The sequence below is a fragment of the Danio rerio genome, chromosome 2 (genome assembly GCF_052040795.2).
Source record: "Danio rerio strain M-AB ecotype USA chromosome 2, GRCz13ab, whole genome shotgun sequence".
NCBI classification, from domain to species: domain Eukaryota; kingdom Metazoa; phylum Chordata; class Actinopteri; order Cypriniformes; family Danionidae; genus Danio; species Danio rerio.
The window spans coordinates 20639774-20664202 of NC_141022.1; the positions used below are offsets into that span (position 1 = coordinate 20639774).

Genomic DNA, 24429 nt, shown 5'->3' on the forward strand with positions numbered 1-24429 from the left:
CTACATTACAGTAGTTATTCATCTTTGATAACATTCATTATGCTCACAGTGCATGAACTAGTGTAAACCAGCACAACTTTTTGGTAAGGCATAAAATCTATCATAATATAAAAAACACAATATTCAACCACAACAGACACTACTAACAAACTACATGACAACATGGTAATTTGCAAGAATGTTGACAGTTAAATCACAGTCGGAGAAGTTGTTTATTAAAAGGGTGAGATTCAACCCGCACGACTAATCCCACACCACATGGTTTAATATCAGGTGTAAAAACCCAAAAGCGCATTTCATTATCTGAATGCTCACAGTGTGGATCTCATGTTACTGTAAGTGTAAATGGAGCTTTAATCCTCCGAGTGGAGAATACAGAGAGCAAAACTAAGAGCCTCTCTCTGCGTGCTGTCTTCGCTTTGAAGCTATTGTGGCAACATTCCTCTCATTCATTAACAACAGCTGTGGGTTTCATAGGCTGTTTAAATTCATTTTAATTAAAAATGAGATTATTGATAGCCTCAGATGGAGACCGTATGACTGTTTTCAGACGCCTGTTCTTTATTTGCAGCTAACGACGTTGAGAGCATTAATGCACTAATTTGACAGGCACAATCAATATCGTAATACAACAGCATTTAAGATAAAAACATTTCTTTTTCTTTTATTTTTTTCTCCAGTGCGGTTCTCGTTTTATGAAGATGCTCTGGCTGAACTTTGAAGTGACCTGACATTTTCTATGTAGTGCAGCAAACAAACTTCTCTGCTTTCATCTGCACTTTCTAAAAGAAGAATGCTCTTTGAGAACACCGGTCAACATTCATTTAATATTCGGCTAATTAACTAGGGATTCTGATTATCTGAAATTATTGCGCACTTCAAAAATCGTGCATTACCATATGAATATAAGCAACTATAAAATGCAATTTAATGATGCCTATATAATTATAGTTGAACGGTAAAATATTCAAGATTCAAAATAAAAAACAACATGTTGAAGAGAAAATTAAAGAAAAATGTGAATATTTGAAAGTATTTAAAATATTAAATTATTAAAAGGAATTCTTTTTCAAGTCCCTCCAGCCCATGTGCAATACTCGTTCACAAAGCTTTAAAAAGGAAATCATACTTTTGCGAGTTCAAGGTGAAAAAGACTCTGGGGGGCTCCATGCTGGCACTGCTGGAGGTCTGACAATTATTGTACAAAACAATAGCTTTCGCTTGAAGTCAACTCTGATGTTGCGGAGGAAAAACAGTCTAGAGTGTGCCTTCTATGTTACAATGCAAGGAAAGTTCAACCAAAACTTCACAAAGTACTTAGTGCTGTTTATTATTACATTTTTTTTTAATGAATCATTGTACTTGAAATCTTATAATAGACTACTTAACAAAAGTCTTGTCATTGATAGCAGTTGTAAGAGCAACAAATAATAACTTGATTTTTAGTTGATCATTTGGAGAAAATGGCAGAAGGTAGATATTTCTAATGAATCATCTGTTGAACTGCATCCCAATTATCACAAATACTGCAGAAGACCTACTGGACCCAAGATTCACAGAATCAGTCAAGTTTGGTGAAAAAAAAATCATGGTTTGGGGTTACATTCAGTGTGGGGCCATGCAGGAGATCTGCTGAGTGAGTGTGAACATCAACAGCCTGAGGTATCAAGACATTTGTGCTGACCATTACATCACAAATCACATGAGAGGGTAAATTCTTCAGTAGGATAGCGCTCCTTCTCATACTCATACATATAAGGTCAAGGTGCTCCTTGTATGGATGCAGTCCTACGAGCTCATGGGAGTCATACACAATGTTAATTCTTTTTTTCACTGCACCATGACTTTATTCTGTGCATTATTTCTGTTAAGTGAGAAGACCTTTGTCTAAGCAAAGTCAGACCTTACTGTCCTAATTAAATCATTAAAAATTAAGTTTTAGAGGCCATTGCCTTTTATATAATCCACTTCTGATACCAAATAATCAACTAGAAGTCAAGTTATTATTTGTTGTTTCTAAAACTTGGATAGGCGTTTTGTCAGGTAGTGTCCATGGGTGTTGAACACAAAGGGCAATTAAATGCATTTATCACACAATTTGGTATAATTCAATTGAACAAAGGATTTTGTACTCAGAGTTTCTGTTAAAGAGCTGTAAGCTATGACGCAAAGACTATTTAAAAATCAAACAAAGTAAAAACTATGAACTTAACAGATTTTAATGGGGAAAGAAAAGAACTACAACCCCATCAAACAATGCAAATGACGTCTACTGATTTAATGGAAACTAGTTCAGCCAAAAATGAAAATGTCCAGTATTATTTCACCTTCAAGTAGTTCTTAACCTTTATTAGTTTCTTTATTACGTTGAACACTAAAGAAGATATTTATGAAGAAAGCTGAAAACCTGTAACCATTGACTTGTATTATAAGAAAAGCAAATACAATGGAAGTCAAAGGTTGAAGGTTTCCAGACTTCTTCAGAATATATTCTTTAGTGTTCAACCGAAGAAAGAAAATGAAACAGCTTTGGAATAATCCATATTGAAAGCTATTTCTGCGGGTGGATTTGTAGGTGAATAAACTTGCCTCACCAGCTCCATATGTTCAACTTTTCTGGAGTGTAATGGAGTGTGAAATGTACCCTGAGTAATACCTTTCAGATTCGCAAAAATGTAGACAGTGCCCTCTATTGGATCAGTCAACTGAAACGTACAATGAAACATAGCCGGAGCAACCTATTTAAGGTTTCTCAAAAATGCAGGCTAAGGTACGCATTTCCAATGAGCTTGGGTTGAAACTCTGATTAACTATAACAAAAAAATATATGAAATGAATGAAAACTTTTTATTGCGTACCCCAGTGTGTTGTCGTCTCTGGTTAGAACACACCACTGGCAGTGCTTCATAGTAATGGACAATGGACTGATTGGTGGAGGTGTGTATAATCACGAGTAATGTACTTTTTACCAGAAATTAACACAGAAGCTAATATTAGAATTATATAACTATAAGAATAGCCATATTCTAACCATTATCATGTAAGTCGTCATATTATCAAGTCATATTTATATTCAAAGCTAGTCTGTTTTCATATTTTATTTAGGCCATTACACTAAAAACACAATACTTTTGGTAATACAGCCTATAAATATTTTTACAAGAGTTACTAGACTACCCATGACGATCTCATGTTCGCATCTCGCTTTCAATTCACAAGTGGGAGAACAAGTTGTTGTTGTTGTTGTTTTATTATTGCACTGAATATGTTGTTTTTATAGTAAAGTAATGTTTTCTCTATCAGAAAGTTTATGTTAGCAGGAAGTTGATAGGCAACAGAAGCAGGCATATTCAAAGACACTGGGAAAAGTAGCAGACACTGAAATGCATGTGTTGTGTTTTATTTGAACAAAGTTATTGCATTAATTGCAAAAACTGTAAGAATGACTATCTCGATAGTTCTAGCCTTAGCACTAGAGCTGTGAGCCTACGATTATCATGCCATTGATTCGGTTCAATTCGATATCTTGGTGCATTACGGTGCATTGACGATGCTTTCCATATACAGTTTTACATTTTCTTTACAGCACAGCAATTATTGTATTAAAATGTATGAATATATTTATATGCTATTTGTAATACAACTTTGTCCTTTATCACAGACAGTCAGATGTATACTGTAGCTTTAAACAACACAAGCATTTATAACAAATAATATAAACAAATATAAATATCCCGCTCGCTTTCTGATCCTTGTCTACCATGTTATCTTACACCTCTTTGATTGGTCACACGTTCAACAGAAAGGGCTGCGATAAGCTCTTGCGCGTTGTTGCTTTTCACAGATGAGTGACACTGATAAACGACAGCAGCGATCACAGCTGATCCAAGATAAGACACGGTGGAGAAAACTTACTCTGCAGGCACATGCTCGTGTTTGTATCCAGAAGTATCGCTGTTAAAACCGAGAGGAGAGGAAAAGTCACGCCAGCAGGTCAGAGAAAGAAAAATGGAGTTTACTGTCATTCTCTTAATCGCAGTGAAATAGGGGCTTCTGCTGTAAGTGTCAGTGAAAGACTGTCCAGCAAACACACAAGCAATGAAATTGTGCAGTTTCTGCATTTTTAAATAGTTGGAGCGTTGTTATACTCGCGCTCACCTCCCTTGCCATAGTAAGCTACAGTGACATAGCACATATGAGATAAATAACTTCACTACGTAATAACCAGTTATGATTATTACTGAACTGCTACCGAATTGTCCGCGATGCACCGAAGTAACAATTAATATTGACACCCCTACTTAGCACAATTAATTAAAAACAGCTAGAAATAATACAGCCTGATGGTTTCAACAAAAGCTTTTGCCATGAATTAACAACCTAACAGCACAAGGTAGGCTTGTCCTCAACAGTTTATATGTTATCATTAAAATCAATTCCCCTTTAGAGAAAACAAACAGTATTTTTTTCTTCTGCAACCCGACTGCTGCCCTCTATTATCTAAATTCACACCGTTGGTTGAGCCAGCAGCTGACATTTCAGGCTGGTCAAACAAACAGTGCGATAAGCAAAAGTGCCACAGTGTTTCAACTCTGTCCTGGAAACCAAGTTACGAGCAGTTTACTTGTAGCTGTCTCTGCGCATTACACCGGGATAGCAGAAATAATGCGCCACCACTGCAGCAGCTTTAACCTGAAGACCGCATGATGTGTCCACTTCAGTTCATTATTGTGCAGTTTCACAGTATAAGAACTAGAATAGAAGTAGTGTAATTTTCCCGTGTGACTGGTAAATGTTTAACAGGCCGTTGAATGCCAGTCTATATGCAAAGAAAAAAAAACTGACCACCCAATTGATATTCCTTCTGTTCTCATTATAGGAGCTGATTTCCATTTTCATATAATGAAGTGCAGTTTCCTATAGCAACGGGGAGATAAAGTATAGCGGCTAAAGGGGGAAGATTTTGGATTAGTATATGCAGAGGTTTTAATAGCAAAGATGGAGGGAGGATGATAGGTGACTAATAAAACTCATCATACGAGCAATACAAAGGTCACAAATATGAGAGAAACAACAAGAAGCAAATGGCTACTTTCTCTAAAGAACGAGTTTCATCCAAAAAGGTGATGCAGAAATGAATTTCTAGGATAAAATGGCAAAACAATCATGCTTATTTGCAATTTTACTAGATGCAGGCCAGAGGGAAGAAAATACATAGGCTACACCCATGCAAGTGACTGGAGCAAACGACTTACAATATCTTGGGTAATAAATCAGAGTTTCTTTGTGGCCTAAAGCATTTTCAAACCTATTTGCAAGAGATAATGCCACCAATTCCTTTCGGCCACGGAGATCCACATGCCTGGCTCATTTATCAAAAGCCTTTTTAGTAGACCAGCCGAATGGCCCTCGCCACTACCTGCTAACTAGGTTTATCATCTCCTTTGTTAGCAAGCAACTTTTAATAATTTATGCTTCAGAGTGTAAACCACCATTCAGTGTTTGAGGTCAGTACTTTTTTTTAAATGAACACTTTTATTCAACAAAGCGATAGCACAGGTATTAATGATGTCACACATGATCCCAATTTCAAATAAATGCAATAAGAGTCATCAATGAAAGTTTTAAAATGGATTCTTGAGCAACAAATCGGTTTATTTAAATGATTCTGAATTATCAACTGACACTGATGCCTGAAAAAATGAATAGCATTTTAGGTAAAAAAAAAAAAAAAAACATTTAAGCTTCATTTTAAAGTAATACTTCAAAATATTTGTAGCAGAGGCTAGCAAGCAAAGTGCTATGAAGGTAAACCACTTGGGGGCTCGTCCGGGATGGGAGTGAGGTTTAGGGGGGTGAGTGTAACAGAGGCTCTAGCAACAGACGTTAGAGGCCGTGGTCTTTAGTCTCCTTGTCAGAGCAACCAACTTCCATACAAAGAATCGCCAGTTCGATCCCAGCTCAGAGTTTGATGCAGTAGGAGTGATGGGTTACACTTAGGATAGGAGTGAGATTTAGGGGGGTAAGTGTAACAGAGGTCAGCTAGCAAAGTGATATGCAGGTAAACCTCACACCTCTGACACCATAAGGTGCTCTAGCACAGACTCTAGAGACCATGGTCTTGTTAGAGCAACCGAATCCCACACAAAGAATTGCCGGTTTGATCTCAGCTTAGACCAGGTTGGGTGCAGTAGGGCCGGTGGGATTCATACATATTCTTTTACTTTATTTTTTACTCCAACAACATGACAAACAAAAGTGGGGCTGTACAATACTTGGCATCAATATCGCAACGTGCATGTGCGCAATAGTCACATCCCGGGATGTGCAATATTGAGTGAATACTGTATGTTGGGATTATAATTAAGGAGCCACTCATCAGATTCAGAACACATTTTGTGGAGTAACTGCAGAGTTTAGCCACAATAAAGTTATCATCTGTCTGTGTTTTTAAGGCCTGTTACAGTAAGAGTTTAAAGTGTACAGTAACTTTAATAAAGATTTATTTTACTGATATGTAAAAAAATAAAAAAGTTGAGTTAACTTGAAAATTTAAAGCAACCGGCTGCAAAGAAATGTTGAGTTTATTAAGCTTCAGTGGTTGAAGTTGTGCCAGATTATTTTTTAAGTTAAATGAAGAGGCTTTTTTTAAGTCAAGTATACTTTATGGAACTTATGGAGCTTAATAAACTCAAGATTTCCTTGCACCCGGTTGCTTTCAAATTTCAAGTTAACTCAACTTTTTTATTTTTTACAGTGGTAAATGCTCAAATGAAGAAATCTAAATTTAAAGTATCGTCAACTGATTTTTTTTTTCATTGAACAAACATGCAGTTAAATAGTTTTTAAGAGTAATTCAACCCTGAGCTCAAAAATATGTCCACCTAACTTACAATTTTAAACTGAGTTAACACGATTTTTTACACAGATCTGTGTGTGAATGCTTTTAGACTCCCCAGAAAACCATGAATCATCATTTGTTTCACTTTTATCTTCGTCGTATTGTATTTACCTATGCTTTTACTATGACTTACTTTTTTTCTTATTTACTTACTAATTACTTTTAATTTGTTGATTATATTTAATGCATGACCAATCTAAATTATTGAATTCAAACTAATAGATATATGGATTTCTATCAAAATCTGTATCACAGAAAAACAAGAGTATTTGTCCTGAATTCTGAACTCTCACATTACTCAACAGCGTTATAAATAACATAATTTGATTGCTTTTTTTCTTCCTTTTTTATTTTTTATAGGGTTTTGTAAGCTTAACAGATTTTACTATAAACTTGTATCAAAAAAAAAAAAATGTGACGTAGGGGTGAGAATATAGCATAGTTTATGCAAAATTCTCTAAATGTCATTTATTCACTATCGACTTTCCAAACCTGTATTAGTTTCTTCTATTGAACTCGACAGATAACATTTTGCAGAAGTGTTTTTCCTACGATGGAAGTCAATGTTTAAGGTCAACTATCTTGTTACCAGGATGATCAAAAACATCTTTGTGTACAACAAAAAAAAAAGAAACTCAAGCACCATCGGAACAATCGTTATAACAATCGTTTCTTGCCTCTAATAACAATTTGCTGCCAGGTTCCTGTTAAACTCTAATGAGTAAAAATGTGAATACCTTCTGAAACCTCCTTCAATTATCTTTTTAACCTAATAATCAATGAATATATAAACTTAAAACAGATTTTTAAGCAAGTATCAGGTCTATCGAATTCAACTTCTCAAGCTTTAGTCTGATCTGGACCATGGCTTAACTCTTGAGCACAGTAGGTGGTCAACTGTGACTAATACTTCACATGCTGAGGTGATGATTTCCATCACAGTGTCTGCATTTATGTGTGGCATCCTGGTAAGCGATGGCAATGCACTCGTAATAGCCTCTCTCTTGTGTCTTCTATTGGGCTGATGAGAATCTCTTTACCTTTTTTAATGTTCTCTGAGAATAAACCTGCACCTGGTCAGGCTCATTCCACTGCCTATCAATATCCAAATATATCCCTGCAATACATCTGTAGACCTCCAATAGTTCCATGTAGACATGAGAGAGCCATAGATGAGATCTTTGGGTCCATTTTATCTTTTTTTAATTCAGACAAGGGCTATCTGAAGTAGACTATGTTGCTGGGGAGCATCAATATTGATGGCAGGGTTGTGTGGTTGGGCACTGAGAAGCTGTTTGAGACCCAAATCACCAGCACAAGACAGAAAAAGTGAAGAAAGTTCAAATTCATGGCTTGTGTTCCAAACACCATCTATGTTCCTTTAAAAAAAGTGTGCTTTTTATTATTACACTTTTTCCGTAGTCAAATATGAGCAGTTTTTAAGTAATTTCCACATGCATTTCCAATCTTTACCAGCATTTTACAAGTGTGGACAATTCAAATACATTTATATGCTATTTGCTATTTTATTTTGTAATAAAGTGTAATATTCTAAGGGAAATTATTGATGGCATGCACACAAAAAAACAATGTGTGCTGTTTGTTCAAACTACTTGTCTAAAATAAGCTGAAACAACAGAATTCTAGAGTTTTTTAGGCACAACTTCATTGTTTTAAGTTTGATCCGCTTAAATTTGTAAAAATAAATAAGTTAACTTAATTCCTTCATGTTGTCCCAACACAAACTGATTGTGTGTAACCCAGGATTTTACAGTGTTTGCTCAACATTGAATTTCTGTCATTTGCTCTCTTAAATGATATTTACTTGCATCTTAAATATGTCATCTTTCATCTAAAATTCAAAAAATACCAAAAATGTTTATTTCAAATAGGCCTGTGAAAAAATTACACAAATGAATGTGCATTTTTTAAGCAAATCTATAAAAATGTTTTACAAAACTATTAAGGTTTCAGATTTTATAAGCTATTCTGAGACACTGTGGGAATAATTTACTAAAGCTTCTTTATGAGCTTCTTATTGCTTTACCTTGGTTAATTTTATGAGAGTCATTTGCTTCCTGTTAACATCTGGATTAAATCCAATCATGGCAGAGCAGCCGTCCTTCAGTATGAGTGAAAGATATCCGGCATCAGGTTTCCAGACGTACAGTTTGACCACAACATCACTTGTGGTTTTATGAAATGATTCTGACAGCAGCTCAAAAATACTCAATCAGTGGAATACATAAAGGCTCAAACTTGGCTGTCAGGGAGTCCATTACAGTAATTACATAGTGAAAGATGAAGCATTATAATCACGTACTGGCTTGAAACATGTTTCCACCAAAGTAAGTTGCACTTTTTTGATCGAGTTATCGCTAAAGTAGCTAGCCTTTTTTAACTTTAAAGTATCAACATTGCTGTTAAGTGGATTTCATCTTACAACATGAAGGAATTATGAGGGAATTTGAGCACACAAGTATGCATTTCCAAAATGTATTTCCATCGCGTCATTTAGTTTTTTACACAATATCCTAAAACGAAAACATAACTACTGATTTATTCATTCAAAACTATTCCCTTACTGTGCATCCCACAGGTTTGAAATATACTCGTAGTGGTAGTCGGATTGAAACGCATCATTTACCCACATCACACAAATAATAGTTGACTATATGCGTCAAACGAGACTAACTTATATCATTAAAGGCAAGCAGAATGACTTTGACTATCTTTGGTAACCATATATGAATATTGTGTAAATTGTGTGTTTGTAAACATGTTTTTATTTACTTCTTTATTTATGTTTTCATTTTTTATGATTGTTTTTGTTATTTTGTCATATATATAATTTAATTATTATAATTTATTTTTTTTACCTATGTTATTTGAATGTGTACGTGTGTATGTATATGTGTATACATATATAAGAAGGGTGTACATATGTGCTATGTAGGCTGCATTGCTGTTGTATGCCTGGGGAGGAAAGGGAAAAAAATAAAAAATAAAAATAAATAATAAATACTATATGCGACAAACAGAACAAAATTTAATTATTAACAATATTTTTATATACTTTGACACTGTTATACACAGTTTCTTGTCAATGTGTTAAAGTATAAAAAAAGACTGTTAAAATAAAAAAAGAAATCCACTATTTCTTTTGCTTTTATGCTATTTAGGAGTACGTTATCATAATTACAAGATTAAAACATGTAGAATTATTAATGGTGTATACATATTTTGCAGGCAGTTAAGACCAGACACTTCGTCCTCTTCGAGTATACAGTAAAGTTTTTTTTTATTTTTGAGTCAGTTAGATTATAGAGAATTAATTAATGTTTCTCTTACTCTCACGACTGTGCACAGTCAGCTGCGAAGCCAAGCCAAAGTTGGCTTGAGTGTAAAAGATAATGCAAATACGCATATCAGCTTTAAAAAGCGAATGCAAAAGTTGAAGTCCGGACATTTTAGGAGATTTAAACATCCCAAAAAGGCGCATCTCTGTGGGTCTCTGCACAGCACACACAGTCTGTTATAGTGACGACACGTCTCGCACACACAGATTGAAAAGGGTAAACAAGAGAGGATTTTCCACTACTTAATCAATCGTGGATGTTTGGTTATATTGGGTGGATACAAAAAAAGTGTAAAAGGATGATAATAATAGTATTAAAAAAAATCCACATTACGGTCTTCCTCAGGCAGAAGGAAGAGAAGTTCCCATCAACTGCATATTTTTCAAACAATATCTCAATTACTTTCCACTGTGTTGCAGTTACTAATATTAATTACCTTTAACTTTAAAGTATCAAAAGTATTGATGTTTTTATTTGAGAATGGATCTTAGAGCATAAAGATCTGTTATCGGAGGTATCGATATATTACTATTAAATATACATCAGCAATTTACATCTTGTCATAACCTCAAGTAAATCACGTTGTTGTTTTTTTAGTTTCCTTATTCTCTAATATCAGGTGCTTTGTTTTTAAAAATCTTAAAAATAGGAAAGAAAAGTAGAATTTAAACCTGTATAAAAGCAACTTTTTACAGCTCAATGTTTTAATCCAAACTTTGTGTAAATAAAAAAAAACACCAATCATTTTGCCACGGTTGGCATTTCTATTTAAATGGTCTCTTGTCTTTGTCTAGAGGACAGACACAGTTGGAACAAGGGGGGGAGTCCTTCTGTGACGGTTGGGCAGACACCAGCACCCCCTCTGTGCCAGGACTCCCCCGGTCTTCTCCATCTGGCACAACAGTGGGAAGATGAAGCGCCAGAACTGTATCTTCCCGTCCTCCTGCATGCTGCTTGCTCTTGTCCTCATGATACAGTCTGAAGACTGCACTCAGTGGGACTCACAAACAAAATAAATAAATAAACCCAAACCATTTCCATCAAGCACTACAAACTCTGTCCATAGCTTTTAAAAACAGCTTAAGACAGCACCTACAGTAGCACCTCAACACAGTATGCTTTGTGGAAGATTTTTTTGTCTATAATAGCTGACAGAAAACTGTGACTTGTTTTCTGCATGCAGTCAAGATGAATGAAGAATTTTCCATGGTCTGACTATCCACGGAGAGGAGAAAGTGCTAGCGAAGGGATTTTTGCTGAGCAAAAAAAACAAAACAAAAAACACAATGTTTGCTATATTCAAACAAACACTGAATTGTTTCAGAGCAGCTGGTCAGTGCTGACCTTTTGAATTGAAGCAGGACAGTAATTACGGACAATTATTCTCCTTACATTGTTAATACCAACTGATTAAATCAGGCAAACACCATAAGGAGACAGCAGACCTGAACAACAACAGCAAAACATACAGGTACTCAATTGTTTTCTACCAGTATTTGTGCACATAGTTGGGTAAAACAGCTCTGATGTAAGGCTGGGTGGTATATCGGGTTCTGGGGATATATTGATATGACTCCCCACCGCGATGCGGTATTATCCAATAATGTTCATATCGATGTGGTTTGAGGCCACACATGCGCATTCTGCGTGAAACAGACCACTCCAAGGTAGCACGCGAGCTGCACTTGCACTTCCACTTATTCTTGCTTATGTAAAGCACTTGGAATTGCCACTGTGTATGAAATGTGCTATATAAATAAACTTGCCTTGCCTTGCACGAATGTGCGCATGCGAAACAAATGATTCACTGCATCAGTCATACAAAAGACTTCAAAATCAACAAATCATTCAAAAACCTTTGACACTGATGCCACATGGAAGAACAAGCAGTGCCGGTGTTGTATCAAAATCTTATATTCACTGATTATAAGTTCAGTATTTATCACACGACGGTCTTTTCTTTACATTTACATTATAACATTTAGCTCTGCTTTCTGGACAGTTATAATGACTGTTTACATTTATATGCTTAACCAGCATTTCATCACAGTACTCTGAACCAGTTTCGGTACTTCTCATATCTATAGTTTTCATTTCCTTATTTAATATTTTGTAAAACAAGTTTAGTCAAAACAAAACAAAAGAAAAAGTGTAGGATTTTTCTACAATGAGTGAAAGACTTCTCTTTAGATATCTTCGATATGTGCACTGTTTATTAATTGTGCACTATACATACATGTATATGTGTAACTAAAAACATATACAGCTGATTTAATTGATGTTTTTAAATCATGCAACTGTGCTATAAAGGATTACTTATAAAAGCACTGTAATTGTGACATAAAATACTGTGTGTTTCATATTTACATTCAATGTGGTTCTTATCTATCCTACAATAGTTTTTGTTGTGTTACTATTTAAGTGTGTCCTTTTTTTTGGCTCTAAGAATGTAGCTGTTTTCAATGGTTCTGTTTACTTTGTTATTTGCACAACAGTTCAGTAGTTCTGTCTATAGTGTTAAGCAGGAAAAAACCCTGTGCTGTATTCATTTATCAAAGATTTTGTTTATAATTTGAAATGTTGTGCAACAGCTTTAAGCAGGAGAAAAACCTGTACTGTACTTTATTTTTCAAAGATTTTGTGCAGCTGTTTATTGTAAACAAAGAGGAAAACCCCTGTGTTTGAATTACATTTTGCTCCAAAAAAATTTTTTAATAAAGTTTTAATAAAGGCTTTAACTCTCACGTAACCATTTATGGGAAAATACCGGATAGATATTGTATTTCGTCATTCCTCTTAAAAATACCGGGAAACAATATTTTGCCCATATCGCCCAGCCCTACTCTGATGTACATTTTAAAAACCAAATGAGTCATTTTAGTTCAAAACAGATACTCAATACATATCAAATGATCTGTAATAGACAAAGCAATCAACGCAGGGTAAAAACTAAGACTGCACTCTAAATCGAGATTGCAATCTAGCAAAAGCTGTAATTCTCATGCACATCTTGTCAGACAAGCACTGCTCTGTGATCACTAATAAACCTCATCCAAAGGCCAGAGGGTGCTCTCATGTTGAAGCAGCAAGGAACAGATATTTTACTGATTTCATTGATTCAATGTGACTAATAAACACACTTGCACTCACTTATGCATCACAACATTACTGTTAGATCCAATATAGTCATCATAGCATCCTCTTTTATTTTCACTTTCTTGGAAAAACGTGTCACACTGTTTTAAACGACTAAAGATGCAATAATGTGGGAATAGATCTTTTCTCAATCTAAGATCTTTTATTTAATATTTATTTTTATACTTTTATTATATTATTAATTACATAATAATGTTTATTTATGGCTCAATGGTTCACAACAACAACAACAACAACAACAATAATAATAATTATTAATATTATTATTATATTAAAATAAACATAAAAGCACAAAGTTTTAAACTATTATTTATTGAAGAACAGTATGTTAATGTGAGTTAAAACAAAATCAACGCTTTGTCAAAATTAGAGGAAATCACACAAATGGCACAGCTATTTATATTGTTTAAATGGGTGGCTTTTGTTATTTGCTTTCAGTCATTTTTACATTACGAAAACAGATCATAAACATACTTGTTTGAAGTGCAAATAGTTTTACTGTTTACTGCACTTTTCTGTTCTTAATCATTTACCTACTGTGTTTAATGCAACTGGATTTGTTTTACATTCAAACAAACCAGCTAACATCCACCCTGTACAATAAAAGTGGATACTAAGAGTGTGGGAAAGGGTTTTTTGAAAGACTAATTAACAACTTTTAGCAACTTTTCGGGCAGAGCTTAGTGCCTGTTCGTTGAAAATAGTTGGCAACAGTGAGTTTGAATTGATATACTGTCTTGGTTGGTGTAGTATGAGGGTACAATAACTTGAAAATAAGCTGACAGTATATCTTTATACTAAAGACTTAATTCTTTATCCGACACGGTGGCTCAGTGGTTAGCACTGTTGCTGGTTCAAGTCCCGGCTGGGCCAGTTGGCATTTCCTTGTGAAGTTTGCATGTTCCTCCTGTGAATATGAATATGAAAATCCAACCGTTTATCAAGCCATCAAACTGTACTCTTTCAATACAGTCCTCCTCCAGGGTTAAGATTGGTGAAACCTTCTTAACGCTGGAATTTGAATTGTCAGCTTTACAAGTTAACAGAGCAGAGATTAATTCCTCGTAATGCAATTCTTATTGATAAATAAATAGAAAACTGTTAATATACAGATATTTTTACAGCAAATCTTTAAAAAAAAACAGCCCTGCAAACCAACCCCGTCTCTAGCACAACACAACATATTGCAGTTCCCCAAACAGAGCTGCTTCCTTTTCAATATTCAAAGGAGTCCACAGCAAACTGTTTAATTGTTAAACACACCAGACCATTAATGCTGCATAAACATCAAGCAATCCTCCCTATCAGTACTGAAGCTCGCGACTCCCTCTTCATTCATCTTCCTGAGTGACAGTGCACAGGACCACATGCATGTCAATATGACAAGCGCTTGCCTGAGTTTATTGGATTATTGAAAATCGCAGTGACAGTAAAGAGTAGCGAGAAGAAAATCAACAAAGACAGTTGGGGAACAGTGTTTGTGTTTCTGCATGTTTGGATTGGGCCACAGACAGAGAGGGAGGTCACCTTCACACGACTCACTGGCACTAATCATACCTTGGGCACGTCCTTCTGCCTAATGGAGCCACCACAATTGTGACGGGGCCCGGTGACTAACTCGCTAATCTATTAAGTCACGCGAAAAAACGCAAACTGGACATGGTCTGTGGCGTCAACAGTGTACTGCGAAAGCTAAGAGTGGGCAGTATGAGAAAAATGTGATGGTAGGAGTGATTTATAAAGATACAGTAACGCAAGTTTATGTGAAAAGTATTAATAAATAAATAAACTGTAATTAATTTTGAATAGAAATTCACTGAAATAAAAAATTCTGGGCCAAAACTAAAACTGACAATTCTCCGTGCCGAAAATGCTTTGCAATAGTAATTTACTATTTTATTAAGTAACCTAATATAATTTGTAAGACTTTTTACATTTAAACCAATAACTTAAATTATACCTATAAAAAAATCACAGCCCAATAAGATTTTTATTTTATTGACAACTGAATTTTATTGACAGTGAACATGTGGAGAGGTGTTTTACCTGTGCTGTCATGACAGTACAGTAACTATTGCAAGCAGCAAGAACAAGCATCCTAGAAATGTCCGGTCAGCAAATCACTTGAAAGGACTTATGCAGCTCATGGTTAGAGTATACGTGAATACGTGTAATATCCACAGGGTTAAAAATTGAGCTATTTTGAAGTCTGACAGCATGCGCGTGCAGGTCAAATTTCCACTGCATTGCACTTGCACTTTGGTCAGCATAGCAACAAATCATAATTCCACATCCAGGGTTCTATTTTAACAATCTAGGCACAAAGTCTAAAGCGCATGGCGCAAAAGCATTGTTCGTGTGCAAATTCACCTTTGCTATTTTAAGGATGGAAAAATACACTCTGCGCCCTGGTGCATGGTCTAACAGGGTTGTGATCATTCACTTAATGAGTTATGGGTGTGTTTTGAGCATAACATGCATTAAACCAATCAGTCTCATCTCTCAACAGGTGGACAAATCTAAACTTGTGTTTATTAAAACAAATATAAATATTCATATAATAAATAATACAGCGAATAACATTATACCCCCCCCCACCCCAGATGAAGAAGGCATGGAGGCAGTGGTTTTTATATTTATGTAAAAAAAAATTGGCAACATTTTAATCCTTTAATTTTTTCAAATGTGAAGATATTTGTGTATTGCTTTACATCCTGTTTGTATTAAGCACTGTGTAAGTGTTTGAACCCACATAGGCGCATAACACGCTCTGTACTGGACTTTAGATCTGCTTTTAGAAGGTTAACGGCGTGGTCAATTTTAGTTCTTCAAAATAGCAACATGCCAATGATTCACCTTAACACACCTCTATTTTAGACCAGAACGCACATAGGTCCACAAAGTGGTGCAAATGAATTTGTTATTTAAACAACGTAGCGTCAAACATGAAAATTAGGGTTGCGACGGTCTGGAAAAGCAACAAATCACGCCAAACACGTCTTGCACCGGGTGTATGACAGGGCCCCTAGTGTGAAAGACTGCACTGTGGTTACTGCTGGAAGGACAGTGAAATTAGCTAGGCTATGTGTCGCAGCATAGCCTTTTTGTTTTGACTTTTATTTATGGACGTTTTTCTAAATGCCTTTATTAGCCAATAATTTGTGGAGGCCAAAAAATTGTTGCATCCCTATTTACAAATCATTAAAATCCACTTGCTGGAAAATTTGTAAAACCTAGTTGTTTTGATAGGGGCAAGGGACTAAGATTTCAAATGGAATAAAATTATTATTTTGGGTCTTTGGGTCTTGATTGTTTTCTTTTATACACCAAATATCAATTTACTCTGTGTTTATCTAGGATAAACTTTTTTTGCTCAAATAAAAACATTTAATTAACCAGCATACATTCTCCTTTCCCAGAGATGGGTTGCAGCTGGAAGGGCATCCGCTGGGTAAAAACTTGCTGGATAAGTTGGCGGTTCATTCCGCTGTGGCAACCCGGGATTAATAAAGGGAATAAGCCAACGAAAATGAAATGAAATTAAATTAAATTAAAAAAACATTCTACTCCATGAGACAAACGTAAAGCTTTATTCCACTTGTATTGTTTTCATGCTTGAAAACCCACGTGGTGTTTTTTTTATGCAACATGATGGATGGACACAAGCCAGTGGTCTAGCCTCAGTGCATAAACAGCTGCTTTGCATAATGCGATACTGAAATACAGTGAGACACATTATAAATATGGCTGATCAAGATGAAGAAGTGAAACTATATAAAATTATATACATTTTTAAACCTGTGGCAGAATATCAGTTGCAGCCTTCGACGTGCAACTTGGTAATCAACCTGCTAATCATAAACAACCTCTATCGGCTGACATTTCTATATCATCATAGCATCCAGCCATAGTTTAAGCCATTATTGTGTCAAACGCTGAAGTATGGTCAAATATCAAACACACATATAAAAATGTAAGCACCAGTATTAACAAGCGTCAAAAGAATAAGCTTTCACTAGTGAACAAGCTGGAAACAATAACATAGTTAGACTTTCAATAGTGAAGCTTGCACAGTAAGGCCTCTTTCTTAGCTTAGATACTGTTGAAAATAAATCAGGGCAGGGCTGATCCAATTACCTCTCAGCACAAACCATCAAAGCTGTAACTTAAGCAAATAACGCAGATCCTTAAACACTTTAAAATAGCCTCAGCTACTGTTCATATAAAGGGTCTGGGCGGCGTCTCTGGGCCAAAGTCTGTTTCCACTTTCTGTTAAATGGAGATGTCCCATAAAGCTGAGGTGTAAATGGTTTATAATGCCACCAGCAGGCCCACTAATAGAGAACCTGCTTTCAATCAGCAGCCAAATTACTTCAGAATTAGCTTCCAAACACTTAACTGCTTCACAGGACTCTAAACAGGAAAGACAAATATGAAAACTTTGGAAATGCAGGGATAGCAAGCTGGGTAGATTAACGCATGTGACCTCTATGGCAGGACGTGTACACAGAACGGCCACTTTAAGGGAATAATTCACTCAAAAAATTAAAAGTCTGTTAACATTTACTCGATTAAGTTGTTTCAGCATTCCAAAGGCTTTCCAAATATGTGGAGCTTTCAGTTTCTACTGTACATCTGCAAAAAGCTGATACATCATCCTTCTACCAAACCCCACGGAAAGACAACATAAAAGCTAAAATGGACTTGAAATAAAGAAAATGTTGTTCCAATGAGGCAAGACAATACTAAATTTTAACTTGATGCAAAAATCTTAAAGGGATGGCTAAATAATTATGAAAAATGCTATTAATGTACGTACACTTTCTATTTTCACACTGTAAAAAGCAACTTTTTACAACTTTTTCATTTTTACTTTTTAAAACGTGAGTATACCTGTTGCCTTAACCTTGACTTTAAAAACCTCTAAGTAAACTGGCCACTTAGAACTTTTTTATGTTGAATTAACTTAAGATACAAACTAATCACTTTAAAAGCAGCAGTTTTACTAATGTTTTTGTATGTAAAGTCAAGTGTAAAATATTTTAACTGAGACCATGATGCTTGGTTATTTATAAAAAAGAAAGCCAGTGTCAACAAATTTTTTATTGTTACTCTGAATACTTCATTTACACTAAGGTCTTATAAAGTAAAACAATACATCTGATTAAGAAAATAAACAACACAACATTATTACATTTAATCCACAGTTGCGGCAGAGCAGTCTCAAGAACACACAATAGCTTAAAGTACAAGTATCAATTAATTTAAAAAATTACCTTCTTATTTATTGCTAATATTTAAATCCAGGCTCATTATGGATATCCCTTTATACATTTCTGAAAATAGTGAAATATGTCTCAGGAGGTGCATTTCATGACCTCCTGATTTTTACCACATTTTCACATCTTACCACATTCTCACCCTGTTATCAAAGGTCGTGTTAGACTTTCTCATTGTCTGTCATTTTGATGGAAAGGGTTGTAAAACTTCCGTCATAACTTATTATTGATCGTTATTTTATTTGCAGTCTTTCTGATCGCTTTTTTTCATTCATATTTCAATAATTAACTTGCACAGCGAGCATATAGGCTAAATTATTCATTTATTATTTTAAATTAACAAAATCTCCTATCTGCCTTAACTCATATCTTCCTCCTGCGTCGACCTGAACTAGGTGCTTGCCTGTGCGTAATCAAACGCATCAAGGGAGACTGAGGGGGCACCCCTCTGAGTCCGGTAGTGCTCACAACGCACTACAACGCACCCCAGATATAGCAAAATACACTCGGTACAGTTCCACCTAGTTTCTCGCCTGCAAGAGACTCCGGCCGCAACTGTACGTAGTGGTGACAAAGAGGAGACAAAACAAGGTCAATCGCCTACAGCTGGACAGAAGTGTGAATTACAGTTAGCTACAAATTACTATAGATCACCCTCAAAATAATCCGTCAAAATGACGGATCATCTTTAGATTTTTCTGTCACTGCTGAAAAAAATCTGTCAATGACGAAAATATTCGGTTATCGCGACCTCTGCCTGTTATATACTTGTTTTTTTGCCTTGTTTTTGTTTACCTGCTTTTTCTGGAACCCTTTTTGCCAGACTCTAACCCACAGTCAATACCTCTCACTGTCTTAAGTCTGCCAACATACATGGTGAGCGACTGGGAAAACTGGTAACAGCGGAAAAGCCATGCACATGGAGGTAAGCGGTCAGCTGGTAAAGCGAAAAGAAACAGAAGCTGTTGGTGGCATCATAACGCCCCCAAGCATTCATTTTAAAGACAAAATGCCGCTCTGGCAACATAATATCTACTCTCCAGAAATGTACAAAGGGGTACGAGTTCACAATGAGCCTGCGTTGTAATCCTTTTTTTACACTTCTATTTTTCACACTATAAACTGACCCTCATTACCATCAGGGCTGGGTAATAAATCGGAATAAATTCCAAATGTAATAGAAATCATAACTTAGCAAAAGCGCAGTCTATAGCATGGTGGCAAACTGGACCAGGTCTATTGTGAGGGTTGGGGTTGGTGTAGATGTTAATAATGCACAACTCATACATTCATTTTCTTTTCAGCTTAGTCCCTTTATTAATCCGGGGTCGCCACAGAGGAATGAACTGCCAACTTATCCAACACATTTTTAAGCAGAGGATGCCCTTCCAGCCGCAACCAATTTCTGGGAATATAATGCACAATGTAATGAGTAATCTAACCATATTACAAATAATTCTGGTATCTAGCAACAACCTCTGGCGCGTGCGCATCCACATGTACTGGACCTGATCTTTTACGTCATTGTGCTACAGGCTACAAGGACACACTCCACCTTTTTAGGAAAGCCTGTGATCAGTAGTAAATCTCCTCCAAAGGCCAGAAGTTGCTCTGAAACTCCAAATATGCCACGAAAAATCCCAGGCAATCCCTACAGCGGTTGCTGAATAAACAGAAGATTAACTTCTTCAATTGATTCCGTGAAGGACCGATTCACAGAAGAATTTGTTTCAAACACCCGACTCAAGTTATGAAATGAGTTTGGAGTAAAAACATGTTTTAAAATGTGTGCTTTCAGATGTAGCAGACACACAAAATCATAGTTCACTCAGAACATCCGCAAAAACAACTCTAGTTAATGCTGCTCCATCTGAAAGAACATGCTGGGATTTACCACTGATTACAGAACTGGTTTTGGTAACACTTGCTATTAACAAACCTTTAACTAATACTATTGGCTCAATAAACTACTAATTAGCTGCTTATTAATAGTTAGTAAGTGAAAGTTGGGTTTAGGTTTTGGGTAGTATTAGGGATGTAGTATAAAAGCAGACTTTATAACTACTTAAAAACAGTTCGTTTTAAAAGTAATAGGCAGATAATTAGCTAGTAGTTAATATCATGAATTGTGACTTAAAGTAAAGTGTTACTCTGGTTTTTACTGACCTGAAAATATGCATTTAAATCACCTTAGATTAATTGCCCAACCCTAATTAATTACCATACACATATAGGCTAGCTTTAGTTACTGTATAGGAAATTAACATATTTTGGCAACAAATAATAGATTTAAAAAAAATTTAATCCAGTCTTTCATAGTTTTGTCTTTTATCAAGGTGCTTAAATTTAACAGTTTTACAGCAAAATATTCTAATATGCAACACATCTTGATCATTTCTGAAACTTCTAAAAAGCTAAAGACTTTAACGACACTTACTGTGCCACATGGCTCCTAAAAAAAGTGTTGACTAGGCTGAATCGTTTAAATAAAAACTGTGTATTCCCATGCCAGAGCCCAACGTGCCACTGAGAAGTCCAAAAGGCTTTCAGTTCCCAGATATGAGTCCTATAAATGTTGATCCCCGACACCACAACCGATGAGCTACAGAAATAAAATCTCTCATTAGAGCCCAGGCCCTGAAATTACCCAAATTCAGCGCATATGGAAACTATAAGACAGCGTCAGCGAGGGGGAAGTTGCACCAAGTGGCTTTTCAGCATGTGGCAACAGAGGGCCGGGCATTTGGAACGTGCCAATTAGTTCCCTGTGCCAGAATGAAGTAGGTAAGAGGGTGGAAGGGGAGGATACCAAATTATATTGATACTGACAAGAACAAAACTGCGAATAAATGATTGAAACTGTTATAAATGTGTTGTTATAAATCACATAATGTGTTAAAAATGTTACACATTATTTAATATAGATTTTTTTTCAAATGAACAACACAGTAAATATGTTGAAATTAACATTAAAGTGTCTCAGTACTTGTGTAAGAATCAACTTAACACAGTTTGTTTCAGTTAAGAGGGTCTGCTATGTATTTTTGCATATGAATGACACATAAAATATATATAAAATATATATAAACGCTAACCCAAAGTAAATGTTTTCAGAAAATTCTATTCAGGTATGTTGCTTTTGTTATATTACAATTTCGTCAGGTCACAATGATCGACTGTATCTGAAATGTTCCCAGCAAAGCAACAAATACAATGACATAAATGTTACTGTGATCCAATCACACGTGTGATATTGGCGAAGATAATGTCAGTTCATCTTAATGCCTGTCAAGAAAAATAAATAAAAAATAGACCACAAATGTTCTCCAGCCAGCCTTTCGCCTCAGGAGCCATTCTGTCTCTATGAACAAAACCAGAACTGACAGAGTATTAAACTAATTACACCGAGCGAACGAACAGTAGGACCAGAAGACTGCACAGAATCAAGAAAATGATGTTGATCCAGTCCAAATTATTCCAGACTTCTGATGCAATTTCACGAAACTTGCTCTTGAGGCTTTCCAGATCATATAAAACTGCTGACACGCTTCACATGCACTCTGAAATGCACTCCTGAAATATGTAGGTTGTTTGTTTTTTTCATCAATAATAACCCTGGACAGTTGAAGCCCTCACCTACAGTGCTCACGTATGGTCATGTATATTATAGGCTCCCTTCTTAAAATAACTCCTGACAGGCAGATTCGCTCTGTGTGGAAGGACCTGGGAAAGGGCAACAAAACCAGTGTAACAAATAATGCATAATGCCTATAGCATAACAAGAGTGGCATTGTTCTGCAGGTACTCCACTGCATGGATGATGTTAAAGGGACAGCTCGCTCAAAAATTGAAGTCTGTCAATATTCATTCATACACAATTGTTGGAAGGTTCTTAAATTGTGTACTTGCAGCGTTGCTAACCAATTACGCAACCAAAAGAACCTTTCAGTTAAGCATCTTAGTTAGTTTAATAAACATTTTATTCTAAGGAACCTTTAAAATAACCTTTTAAGGAATGGAAAGGATCTTCGATGAACCATCAATGTCAACCATCAAAATAAAAGAACATTTATGGTGGTTAAACCTGCACGAATCCCTATCTTTCTGCTTCTCTGCAGAATGTCAGATACTGACAACCCCAGTCACCATTCACAACCTCTAAGAATGAAAAAGATAAATAATTACTCAGACTTCAAATATGCAGAGCATCTTCTGTGTTACACGATAAACTCGTACAACGTTCTGACTAAATGTTTTAATTTTGGTTTCTGAGTGAACTGGCGTTTTAACGGAGTGAGCAAAAATTACTCATTTAAACCACACTCACTGACACATTTCTGTAAAGCCTCACCTAAATATCCACAAAAAAGGTCAATAATACTTTTTAACATGGCGGTTTGGCTGTGAGAATTGATTTAAAGCGTTTAGGCGTTAAATGTTTGGAAACATGTAAGTTGCAAACTCATTAGCCTATGCGATGTGGCTGCGTTTGATTATAATGCGATTAGATATACTGAACTCAGCAGACGTCGTTTTTAAATGCAGCCCACGGCTGTGTTCTCGTCAAACACACACACACACACACACACACACACACACACACACACATACAAAACATAAATATGTTTGTATAATATTTATATGTGGGCGTTTGCGTTTCTAAACATGCACGCTCATCCAGACGGTGGCATCTTGAGGGGAAATGCATTAAATCTTATCCACGTACGTGATAGGAATTATGTATTTACGCCTTTTCCATAACCACCAGTTCCAGACGAATGCATAAGTAAACAAAACATTGACGTGATTGCACACCATTAATATGTGGCAATTTTTAAATATGATCAAGCATCTTTGCAGAAGTGAGCTCGCGCTCGGCGGGCTTAATGATAGAAGAATGTCCCGCGACACTTGTTCTGTATGTTGATGTTATATGAGCAGGCATTCTAATGTCTACCGTACATTATAGATCACCAACAGTTCAACTTTGTAAGATATCATTATCCAGTTCATTTTTGCATGACAAAACTGCACTTGCTCCTCTTCCAAAATTGAAACCACGAGGCACTAAAATGACAGTCAAAATACGACCAGGTTTGATTATAACTTGCTGTGCTAACGCTTCTCCATGAACTTATTTACACTAACGTTAGCCTTATTTGCACACCCTACTAAACTAAAGATCTGCAAGTTTTTAATCGTTCGTTTAGCTAGTGCACTAGCTTAGCTGACATCAACTCACCCGTTAGTTTCTATAAGAAATAACTAGTATTTCGCGACCGCTCCAAACCTCGTGGCTATGAAGTGTGGTCATTAATTCAAACAATAATTACAGCTTTATGCAAAACAAGTGTCACGAACGACACTGAATGAAAGAGGGAAACGCGCTAAACTTACCGTCTCTCCGTTCCGCCGCGGTTTGCATTTCTTTCCGTGCACGGCAGCCTCTTGCTTCACCGGGTTCACTTGGCCACGTACAAATCCACTTTTAAAATCGACTGGAAAAATTCTTCGATTCCACAGAGTAACGACCCCTTCCTTTACTAATGTGCCACGCGGCCGTTATAATCCCGTTATTGAGACCGGTCGCTATAACTACAGCGGAGTGGAAAAGCTTCTATTGTTGTAAAATTGTGAATCCAGAGTTTGTGTGTCGCGGAGTTGTGCTTCAGCTCCAGAGCGGTCGGAGACTCTCTCTGCTGGTCTGCCCGCCTGCCGTCCTCTCAATCACGCC

At 36.1% G+C, this 24429-nt stretch overlaps 1 protein-coding gene across 15 annotated transcripts in view; it reads right to left on the reverse strand.

Annotated features, from left to right (window-relative positions):
* The window catches only part of ptprfb (protein tyrosine phosphatase receptor type Fb), a 368772-nt gene extending 344343 nt beyond the window's left edge, over window positions 1-24429 (reverse strand). For all 15 annotated transcript variants that reach the window (XM_087240178.1, XM_087240172.1, XM_087240166.1 and 12 more), the window contains exon 1: window positions 24093-24429. The gene's annotated coding sequence lies outside the window, so the exon portion shown is untranslated. The remainder of the gene's footprint in view (window positions 1-24092) is intronic.